The sequence below is a fragment of the Pezoporus occidentalis genome, unplaced genomic scaffold (genome assembly GCF_034315485.1).
Source record: "Pezoporus occidentalis ecotype Australia unplaced genomic scaffold, CSIRO_AGI_Poc_V1 ctg1, whole genome shotgun sequence".
In the NCBI taxonomy this organism is placed as follows: domain Eukaryota; kingdom Metazoa; phylum Chordata; class Aves; order Psittaciformes; family Psittacidae; genus Pezoporus; species Pezoporus occidentalis.
In genome coordinates, this window is record NW_026912778.1 from 15,832,637 (window position 1) to 15,845,117 (window position 12,481).

A 12,481-nucleotide genomic window follows, 5' to 3' on the forward strand; every position below is an offset into this window, starting at 1 on the left:
CTCAGGGGTCGGTGCTGGGACCAGTGCTGTTTAATATTCTCGTCAACGACCTGGATGAGGGAACTGAGTGTACCCTCAGCAAGTTTGCTGATGATACTAAACTGGGAGGAGTGGCTGACACACCAGAAGGCTGTGTTGCCATTCAGCTGGAGAGTTGGGCGGAGAGGAACTTGATGAAATTCAACGAAGGCAAGTGTAGAGTCTTGCATCTGGGGAAGAACAACCCCATGTACCAGTACAGGTTGGGGGCTGACCTGCTGGACAGTAGTGAAGGGGAAAGGGACCTGGTGGTCCTGGTGGATAGAAGGGTGACCATGAGCCAGCAATGTGCCCTTGTGGCCAAGAAGGCCAATGGCATCCTAGGGTGCATTAGAAAGGGTGTGGTTAGTAGGTCAAGAGAGGTTCTCCTCCCTCTCTATTCTGCCTTGGTGAGGCCGCATCTGGAATATTGTGTCCAGTTCTGGGCCCCGCAGTTCAAGGAGGACAGGGAATTGCTTGAAAGAGTCCAGCGCAGAGCTACAAAGATGATTAAGGGAATGGAACATCTCTCTTATGAGGAGAGGCTGAGGGAGCTGGGACTCTTTAGCTTGGAGAAGAGGAGACTGAGGGGTGACCTCATCAATGTTTACAAATATGTAAAGGGTGAGTGTCAGGATGATGGAGCTAGGTTTTTTTCAGTGATGTCCAGTGATAGGACAAGGGGCAATGGGTGTAAACTGGAGCATAGGAGGTTCCATGTGAACATCAGGAAAAATTTCTTTACTGTGAGAGTGATAGATCACTGGAACAGGTTGCCCAGGGGGGTTGTGGAGTCTCCTACATTGGAGATATTCAAGGCTCGCCTGGACAAGTTCCTGTGTGATGTACTCTAGGTTACCCTGCTCTTGCAGGAGGGCTGGACTAGATGACCTTTTGAGGTCCCTTCCAACTCTTGGGATTCTGTGATTCTTCCTAATCTGAATCTACTGCTACAACAATTCATTGTTTGTATCAGTCTCTTGCCCTTCTTATGCTGATCTAAAGAAAGCTGCAATGTCCATATAACTTTCAGGAACATTAGATAGTAAACCAGAATAAGCATGAATAAGTGGCTGTTAAACATTTAATTACAGCTTAAAAAGGCAGAGGGCAAAAATATTGTTACTGGCTTAAAAAAAAAAAAAAAAAAGGAAAAAAAGAAAAAAGCCACAGGTATTCCCAGAAGTAGTGACAGAGTGCTCTGAATTATGGGTGTTTTGTTTTGAAACAGAAGCTCTTAGAAGAATCAGGATCTGACATCGAAGCAGCATTAAAATTCAGTTCAAGAGAAACTGGGTGAGCATTGCTTGGTGACCAGGCAGGTCCAGACAGCCTTCAAAACCAATTACAGCATTATCTGCATAAGCCTTTATCTCACTGAATCATAACATTTCTTGAAGAAAAAAAGCAACAAAACCCTTTGTACACATCTGTTGACAGTCAATGAGGACTTCTTAAGGAAAAGGAAACATTCAGAAAAACAGAAATGCACAGAAAGGAAAAATCACACACAACCCATAGATCCGAATTTTCCCACAACATGTTCTAATATTGGTAAGCTGTTCAATTCCATTACCTTGTGGCTCTTAGGACTGGAGGGTACCTGAAAACTAGAACCACATTTCTACTTCATTACATTAAATCTCTACCAGGGAGTTTGGTGGCATGCAAGTCAGAACTGTACTCAGCATCAACAGCATCTGTACCCAATGTATAGTACTTCATGTCCCTGCTGTACAGAGGGGGTTGAAACTAAATGATCTTTAAGGTCCCTTCCAACTCAAAACATTCTATGATTCCATGATGGTAAATTCAGTGGTAAAGGGACACACATGTAGAATCATAGGTTGGAAAAGACCTTTAAGACCATCAAGTCCAACCGTTACCCTAAGGCTGCCAAGTCCACCATCATTTTCATCCCATTCATTAACAGACTTGGCCAAAGTCAGATCTGATGTTCAGCGGCAGTTCCAGAACTGTAAGAAAAATCCTACATACAAACAGAAGTAAAGGTCATTTATTTGTAACTGGTTTTAAGCTAAACATTTTTAAGCATTTCAGCACTAAACATTCCCAAGCAAACACAGCCAGGATTACCACACCATTTAAATCTCATCTCTGAGTGGCAGTCTTATGCACCCTGCTGATCTCAGAGCTCTTTTCCCACCTTCCCCACTGTCAGCCAGCTGACAGTGCAGGCAGGCAGCTGGGCTGTAACATAGGGGTACCTACCACTGGCTGCCAGCTCTGTAGGCACTGACCCCATCACCCAGCAAGACATCAGTCAAAATTTCCTAAGAACAGGCTCTTGTGTCACCTGATGGCATAATAACCCAAGGAGAGTCATAAGAGGCAGCAGCTCCTGGGCTAGCCTGCTCCAGCTGGGTTGCCTCTCAGCAGGTTCCCACAGGCTTTTGGAAAATTGCCCTTTCTTATCTCCAGTAAATGAGTGTGCTAATTCTTAAAAAGCCTAAAGGATGCTGTCCCACCTAGCAGGAGCATCGCTGACCTCTGCTCTGCCTCCCAGGCAGAACAGGAGAACCTGCTATGAAGACACATTATGTATTTCTAGTAGAGTTTGTAAAAGCTTTTAAAATATCCTGAGAAAGATATCTGGGAAGGATTCCACAGGTGGTTTAAATTAAAACATACCAAGATCCTAAAAGCTTAGAAAAGTCTTTACTGGAGGGGAAAAGTATTAAATAAATGCTTCCTACATCTTAACTGTTAGCATGTGCAAATACTAGCTTGTTATCTATTAAATTATGTTAAGCAGATGTAATTGGAGGGAGAATCTGCAGCATGAAAAGATAAACCTTCTATCTTTAATGCAGTAATTATTTAACATTTATTGGCTGGAAGCCAGATGCATTCTCATATTTATTCTAAATTCCAGTTTAAAAGGCCTTATTTAGCTATTTGAGTTGGTGACATTTGCCTCTTCCACACTTTCATAAATTTCTTCAGACCTGCTGAAAATCCAAACCCAAAACTTTGTCAGTTCCATGCAACTAGTAAAAAGGTAAATTTGAAGTGTATCTGACTCCAGTCTCATTTTCACCTCCCAGCTGTATCCAGTGCCAGATCTATTACCTGCATGGCTGCACTCTTAGGGAATGGGAAGAAGGTATTTTTTCATCACATTTCCTTTGGTTTTATCTTTTTCTTTCCAAAAACCATAAACCCTCCAGAGCTGTTTATGTCTGAAAGACAAAACTAATACCTGTTTTTAAGTCAAAATCTCACTAACCACTCTATCTGGCACAATGGAGTTGGAACCTCACTGACTTCAACTGCTAATATCCTTCATGCACAGCCTGAACAGATATTAATACCATATCTAGTTCAAGTCTTTTTGGACACTTTCAGTTTAGCTCTCCTATTCTTCAAAACCTACACAGCCTCTTTTGTAAGAGTCAATCTTAGTAACATCCTAAAACCTGATAAATTGGGAAATTTTGAAAAGTAAGTCCTTAATGGTCTATCTTATCCTCCAGAATGGTAACACAGCAGACAGAAAGGGATGCTCTCCCCTCATGTGCTCAAAGGTATGACAGGTCTCTGATGCAGTCCTCCAGCATGGCACTTTCCTATAAAAGCAAGAATATGCTTTTTGAGTCCAGCCTTTCAGTTCTAAAAGACCCCCAATCAAAAAGCTACATTGAAGAATATTAAGCTACTTGAGTTTACCTGAACAGATAAAATGTTAAATACAATTTAATCACTTACCTCCCAGGGTTGCCTGTCAGCTTAACCAAAGCAATTTAATTAAAACCAACAATTTTCATTAGAAGGTGCTAAGTTCAATCACTTACTACCCTAGACTAACAAAAGCACTAAGTACTTTTTAAGACAAGACTGATTTCTGCTAACTCCTAATACAATTCATTGAAGCTCTCCTGTCTCCAAAGCACACCCTGGCAACTGACTGGTGACAAGTAGCTCAGGCCTCCAGAGCCGCGTTTGCAGACTTCCAAAAGACCTAGCGGGTTACAACGGCTATGTTAGGCAGGTGTTCCTGTAGTAGGAGAGATTTTGGGTTGGACCTATCCCTCTCTACATGCAATGAGAGCCAGGGTCATCTGCGGTTTCATGCTGCTCTGAAATGGGAAGGGAAAAGAGAGGAATATGGAGAGAATGACACCCTGGGCACAACTTTCCAGAAATTTTTGTAACTGTGATCCTGCAAGCAGGAATACGAGACCACTCAAAGACTGCCACCAAGTAGGATCTGCATATAGGCTTTGCTACAGTCTCCAATTAGTCTCCCAAATGGTTAGCATAATAAGATTATAAAAGACTGACTGCACTGCTTCCTTCACTACACAAATTTCATCTCCCTTTGGAGTCATCATTCTTTAACTGAAGATAGTAACTGGGGGAGAAGAAAAAGCAATGTTAACTTTTCATGAGCATGTAAGCGACCTTCAAATCAGGACTTTGGAATGTAGTGTGATAAGATTGTTTTTTCCACATTCTGCATCTTCTGCAATTAAAGAATAGGTTTTTTAAGATAAACAGACTTCTAGGCAGTTAATTTATCTTCCTATAATCACTATTGTTATAAATTTCTGCTTTCAGAATAAGGGAAAAACATTGCAATTCTAAACCATTTCAAAGTATAAACAGATTAAATTCCCATGCACCTCTGAATTTCTTGACCTGTGAGCAGATGTGTTTTATATCCTACACAGTATAGACATAAATGATGACTGCTGTTGCAGGTAATTGAAACTAACAGCATAATACCTCCAGGTAGTATGACATTCTTCATATATTTATTATCTTGGTGAAGACCCATCACGCTAGTAATACATTTCACATTTGGGTACAAAATCAGATATAACTTTGGACAAGATGATAATGACTTCCTAAATGTTCCAAAGACTAACTTCCTTAGTGAACAGAAAACAGTCTGCTTTTTCTAATCAAAAAATACAAAACAGCACTTGTTTAAATAAAGGATTTCCTACTTTAAACTGTTTGTGTGAACAAGTAGATAGTGCACTAATCAAAGGCAAAGAAGCAGCAGGAAGAATGATTAGCGCAGAACAGGACACAAACTACATACTTCTGATGTATGCTTGTATTCTTTAAGCAGATTTTAAAGCTTTTGTAGATTTTGAGTAGTTTAGTATGCTGGTAGAGCATCATTCTGACACCTTGATTAACAAAATAAAGAAACAAAATACTCCTTATTGTGGTTGTTTTATCATGCATTCAAAAAAGCTTCTATATGCACAGATGGTGTTACCTGAAGTTAGTGCATTTAGCACCCCCCAAGCATAAGAATAAACAAGATGTTATTTCAAGAACAGTTCCAGTTTTGGAACTAGGACTTAATTATTAAACTTCCTGGGCACTCTACTGAAAACTCCCACAGCAGACATAGAACTCCGATGAAAACAACTCACTGCTCATGGAAAGGGAGGCACAGCAATGTGCAGCAATATCAGCAAGATGATCTGAAAGTATATGAAGCCTGTGGTTTGGAAAAGGGCTCTCAAATTCTGATTGTACCACTGACTCCCTAATGACGTGGGGCAAGTCTTATTTTTACATTATTCCCTCTCATTTTTACTGATGGTTACGTGGATAAAAGTATTTGTGATAAAATATTGCTACCCTCGATATACTAAGGATGTGTTGCTTATCATTTATGTAACACCAGGATTATTTTTTTTAAGAGGATTGTGTAATATAAAGGATTAACATTCTTCAAAACAGAATGTATATGCAGTACAAGAGCAGCTAGAGGCAGACTGGTGGACTGATCAAACACTGTTTCTTCTGGCTAAGGTGTCATCATAAATCCCTTTAACACAGCCAGCACTGAGTAAACTAGGGCTAAAGGGAAGTGCACAAGGTAACTGCTGTGAAAGACTGAAAATCTACTTGCTCTGCTAAAATAAATATTTAAATAACATTATTAAATATAATTAAATATTATTAATTATAAAAACATTTATAATTTAAAATTATAAATTATAATGGAAAATATTTATAAATTAAAATTATGGATAGCAGTGTTAAAAATAATAAAGATAATAATCAATCAGTGAAACATTTAAATTGGTTTTAGTGCGGTTTTTCTTTGAGTTGGTGTTTTCTTTTAACTGCTGCTGAAGCCACTAAATATTCTGCTGTGAAAACAGGGTTTGGTTACTAAAACATTATAAATTGACTTCTTCCCTCATGTTGCGTGTGGTTATTTCAACACCCTTCCTTTCTGCTGGGACAGCTGTCAGCTCTGTGCCCATGCCTTGCTGGAACGTCAGGAATTTTAGCTGACAGAGAGTGCTGCAGTGAACAAGGCTTTATAGCCCCTCTGAATTCTTCCACTTTCCAGCAAAAGCTTTGCACTCACCCACCTTTATTTTTGTCGCCGTTGCTAGGATGTCTTGGCGACAGACACTAGAAATATCTACAATTTGGAGACAAAGCTGGAGGCAGGTGTAATCCATGCCAGCCTGACAGGCAGGCAGGAGGCTCGTGCCACTGATCCCTGCACCAGTGCAGGTCCCTTATTACAGCAGCGCAAGAGCTACCTGGGATAGAGTAAATCCCACTGCTACCATCTCAGCCTCTTTGCACCGTACCGATCCCCCCGCCACCTGAAAACACAGAACAGATCTCAGCCTCCCATCACTGGGGAGAGAGGAAAGGTGCCTCTAATTTGGGCACCCACCCCAGCCAATTGCGAGGAGTACTGGGTCTGCCCGGTAGGTAATTCCCCTCCTTGCTGAGGGTCAATATATCAAAGCAATATAAATAGATCATCTCTACTGCTCAGGACTGTACTTGCTTTGACCACAAAATCTGTCTCCTGCGTGGGCTGCTGTGACCAAATATCACAACTCTTTGCAGAGGAGCAGAGGTGGCCAGAATCAGCTTCCAAACACCGCAGAGATGCTTCCTTGGTGAAACTCACACAGAGACTGTGCTAGAAACCAAGCACTAACGATGTATGCACTTGTTTAAAAAGCACATACAAAGAGGGCTTTTTAAATGTTGCTCAGACTTCTGCATTTTAAAAGGCAATCACAATAAGGCAATTATTTAGAATAAAACAATTTTTCAGGGTGATAAATTAAAATAGTTTCATTAAGTATTAAACATCTGTTCTGAAGGAACTGCCCCTTATTTACATAAAATCTGTGTGTCATTCTACAAAATGAATGCTTTTTGTGTTAACAGGGTTGTGGAGGAAGAGCTTTGTCATGTTGGATTCATACAAACAACCTTACTTGTTTTACTTTCTTATTGAAAAAAGTTTCATTCCCGGACTGACTGCAGTAGGAAAATTACAATGTAGTGCTACACCACTGTTAAAAATCCTTTTAGCTTCTAATATTTGATGGAAAAATTGTTCTGAGTATAAAAGAACAGATGCTGACAGCCATAGTGATTCTCGATGCTCATGCCAGTGAGACATATTTACTTGAAAAGGCTATTCATAATATGAATAGTGCTTCATCTGAAGAGAACTCTATTATACAAGCCAGTATATATTTGCAGCAAAAGGGACCCCCACACACACACCCATTCATTTTTTTTCCCTTTGTTCAGCTTTACATGTTTTACAACCTCTTTTTGTTACATGAGCTGCTTTGCTGCTCTGACCACTTCTTGTTTACACATTGCCTAAAACAACAAACATTTAAGCAATTCATAATATAAATGGAGAAATGTATTAGCAGACTGGTATAAAACCCCACAATATTTAAATTTTTAGAAGATAAAATTCTAAGAAATCTGATCTATATATCCTTTTGTGGTATAGTTTCCTCCTTAAACGCATCCGTAGCTGCTGACCACCAATGTACAGGAAAGGAGCATCAGCTGTAGGACTAGTGTAGATAGATCACTGGGGGCTTGACACAGTTCTTTCAGTCACGGTGTTCAGCTAGGCTAGACAGCAATGACAAAAATATATTATACCATAGTAACCAGAGAAAAAAAACCACAAAACCTCATCTTTAACATGAAAGTTCAGAATATGTTCGAAATAATTATTGGCTAACAGGCTCCCGATTTAACTAAAAGTGTATTCCCAGGCTGGGTTCAGTTCTTCTAATCCGGAGGTTAAGAATAGCTACAAAATCTGAAATGTACAGAATAGCATAATTAAATTGTTGTTTATCTGCACCTATTGAAGATTTCTATCCCACTCCTTATGTAAGTACACAGGAAGACTTATCAGAATGATTTTCCCCAAGAGAAGTAAAGTTGTTTTCACAAACATTTATTTCTTGTATTTTTTTGTATGCATCGCTGCACGTAAAAGGTGCAGCACCAATATTTTGGGTTTAAAAAGATTAGATTAGAAATTGGTCTTACAATTAGACTAAGAGCAACAATCATGGATCTAGTCTCTTCCATCACATGTGCAATACTTTATTTTGATGTAGGTATGATGAAAGAAGGAACTAAGAGGCAGATTACGCTATCAGACCTAAAATACTACTATAACACTATGTGGCTATATTAAACAATTTTTAAGAAGCCAAGAACTGCCATGGCAGTGAAGCATGCTACTGGTAGAATAATACTTGACAGGTATTTGATTTGCAATATATGTATTGCCTTACTCTGTCCCTACTGAAGGTCGGTGACCTGGCAATCAAGAGCGCAAAAGCAATTTTCTTCTCCTATTCCTGTACTCATCCTGCTCCTAAAAGGTGACTGCCAGCACTGCAACTAACCATACTGCAGTCAAGGCTGCAAAAAGCCCATTTACATTTGTCTTTGAGGTATGTGGTTCATGGTAAATGACTTCAGTTACATATATGGTGAAAATTGTGCAAATATGAATTCTAATATGAAGATATTCCCTTTTCTCTGTCATACAAGCACCCATTTGCAGCTGAAAATACAATACCCACTGCCAAATAGACAGCATGTTTCCTTTTTTAATAGTTACTTTGTGGAAGAATACCCATTTCAGCCTAGTAATCTGCACCTGCATGTAATATTTTAAAAGGAAGCTATGAAAATCGCCTTGTATTTACCTGGATAGAAAACTCCCAGTGTTGGTAAATTATTGAGTAAGGCTGATCCCCTTTTAAAAAGCTTAGGGAAACACCACATTTGAATTACCCACTGTCCACTAAGAGTAAAAATCCTTTTTATACTGTACATGTTTGATGCCTGTACTGATATCCTACTCAAGTCAGCAGTCTCTATAAAAGGCATAGTGACTTTTTCCTTGGGGGGACAGAATACATTTATTTAGACTCCAGTTTGTCATACAGTGCAGTCTCGTGCCCCAGAGCGACTTGACTTATTCTGTTGTCTAGCACAGCACAATAGCTGCTTTCAAAACCAAGACTACTTTCTCACATTATATGTTGTCAACTGCTTTTGCAAACAGCCAACTTGAAATGCTGTGGATTGAAGGTCGCACGACAAACTGGGGCTGCTTGACTGCAAACCTAACTTTGAAAGCTGGGTCACTCCCAATCATCTAATCTGTAATGTGCAGAGCAGATGACTTAAGCAGAGAAGTTGTCATATAAAACCAGTAATGGCTTGTGATGCAAGCTACGAAGTCTGCTGATTCTTCCCACTATTTTGAAAGCTCTTCATGTGCAATGGGCAGCTCAGCTTTGGTGACTCTGCTGTTTTTTGTCTTGCATCATTTCCTTTTCATACCTTTGTCTTACTCATTACATACCTTAAATGGCTGTCTCAGGCATAAAAAAGCATAAAAAAGGAGTGTTTTATTAGTCCAGCAACACTAGATGCATCATACCTGTGAAAAGACTCTGCTTATACTAGACAGCAATGCTGCTCCGCTGAAGTCTCGGTGAGCACTGCAAACCTTTTCAGAGCAGAAAGAGGTCTTAGGAGACCAAGCTAAGGCACAGACATTTGAATTAGTCTTCCAATGACTGGAAGTTCTTGAGCAAGAAATAAATAAATAACTGACATTACTGTTAAGAATCCAAGGCTAAGACCCTTAAAGTATGACAGAATATTGTTCAGGCAGGAAAATATATCAGGCTTGTTATGGAGATATGAAGAGCGGATGTCTGTTCCCACATGGAAAATAATGGGTAAGTGAGTTAGGAATTAGTTTTCTTAAACTCTGATGCTCTTCTGAGTTTAAGGCCCAAAGCTGGTACTCCAAATTCTCTGCCTTAATCTAGATTTGTTTACTCAATTTACTGAGTTGGCTCTTTTTCTGGTTCCTCCTTGTAAAGACAAAATCAGCTTAAGGTCAGCATAACTAAAACTGACTTCTTGCTCCCAGGCATATCACTGTGAACTCTTACTTATTTTAGACAGTAAATTTAACATCTGTTTTGGACTGTCATAACCAAGGCACCACTTCTTCCAAATCCTAGCAAGGATCAGATCCCTCTTCATCTGCAAACCCAGAATTCTTATCTCAGTCAAGCCTTGTTATCTTCCATACTGACCAGAGAAACCTGGTTTCTCTATGTGCTAGACCAGTGTTTTCCTGGTCTAGCACAATGCAGTTCCACCCTCATTGCTAGTAGTGGCTGGGGTGGTAGTTTTTTACCCTACCAGTACAAGTTTGTTATGTACATTAAACATGCGCATGTGCAGGCACATACAAACACGTAACCCAATATGCACAAATATCTTTAACGTCCGCTTTGTTTTTACATATGCTTTTTACATACGTCCTCAAACGAAATTTATTCCTGTGGACTCCATCTCTACACCACCAACATATCACTTTGTTTGGTCTGGAAGCACAAAGGCATTAAATAATGTAATCAAACTGTTGCGTTACCAGATGAAGTGGTACAGATATTGCTGCATATATTTTCACAGATAATCAAGCAGAAGAACATGTTGATTAACTACTAAGCCTAAAGTTACGCTATGTGTAAAAGCCAAAACTGCAAAAAGGCACAGTTCTGCATTTGTCAGTCTTTGGTCACAGCCAGCCTGGTATTCCTCATTTGACAACTTAATGTCCCAAGTTATTTGACATCCCCTGCTCGGCATTAAGTCACCTGTATTGCTTTTCTTGAATCTACACATAGATAAGCTTTGTCTGCATGAAAAGGAAAAATGCATTAAACACTACATGGGCTTCAATTTTGGTGCAACCCAGATCAGCTGCAAAATAAATTCAGTAAGTGGAGGTAAAATAGAAACAACAACAAAAAAGAATAATCAAGTTATCTTTCAATTAAATCAGCTTTAAAATACCTTCAACACCTTCCCAGGTCAAACTGTCACTGACTTTTCTAAAAACTCTTTTCGAAAGCAGGGGAAGATAGATCTTGTGAGCATCATTCTTCAGGGTGCTTCAGCAACTAGTAGTTCCAGAAAAAATACAACTCCTGCTTGAGACAGCAGACCTATTTCATATGATAACTGTTTCACTTTTCCCTTTCCTAATGAGAATTTAGCTTTTTCAAGAATGCCATAGGAATCAGGAGATCTACATCTCATTAACAAATTAAATATTCTTCCTGGTTACGTTAGTAATGAGAATAAAAAAGGGTAATGCTTAGAAAACAGCTGTTTATGCACACACAAGCATAGGAGGACTCCGGCTCTTCTGCTAATATTAAATAATAGAATTCTATACAATTCTGCATTTTCTAATGCTCTGGAAAACTCTCTCCTTGATTCCAGATGTCAACAACCTCCATAATTACTCTTCCTTACTCAGTACCTGAATCACCAGCTCTTACCAGTAGGAGATCTGCCAGTTCAGGGAGAGCAGAGCACTGCCTTACAAACGGGCAACCTGAAGAACTTGTGCATACTTTTCAGTAATGATGAGCACTGTAGTTTAGCCACACAGGAGGACCATTGAAAGCAATTAAATGCCCATTGCTTTCAATGCAGAGGAGGTTAGTTATAAAAAGGGACGTACATGCTTATGTTCCTAAAAGTAAATGGCTATTCCTGGGGGAAACTTTCTACCCAGGAGGAAAGACTGACATTTTGCAATGGTATTAGCCTACATACAAACATCAAAGCCACCTCCAATGACTCAGGGAGGATGTGCAAATGAGAGACTGACCAGGAGGCTGGAGAGCCTGGCTATGGGGTACATGGCATCCCTCACACTGCCTCAGTCAACCTGCCCAGGCACCGGACCTGCAGAGAAAGGTTTTCTTTTTTGGATAGATCAGGACAGCCCATTGTATTTACTGTATTTGCTTTGGAGAACAAAGGTGTTAGATCAAAAGTGTGACTCAGCAAGTGTGAATGACATGGGTCCAAACTCCTCCACCTCCTGATGTAGTTTTTCAATGATCCAACACTTCAGAAAAGTAGCAGAGTGCTACCCCAGAAATGTCTACATAGCCTTTAAGATCAGTCACCCATAATTGGGGCTGGCATGTCACCAGCCATCTGTGAACCAAGAAATGTGTGTCCTCCCTGAGCACAGCGCCCACAGCCTGAAGCCATAAGCCCAGATCCTCAGGAAGACTCTAAAGCAGTCACACACTTTATGGGCTGGAGG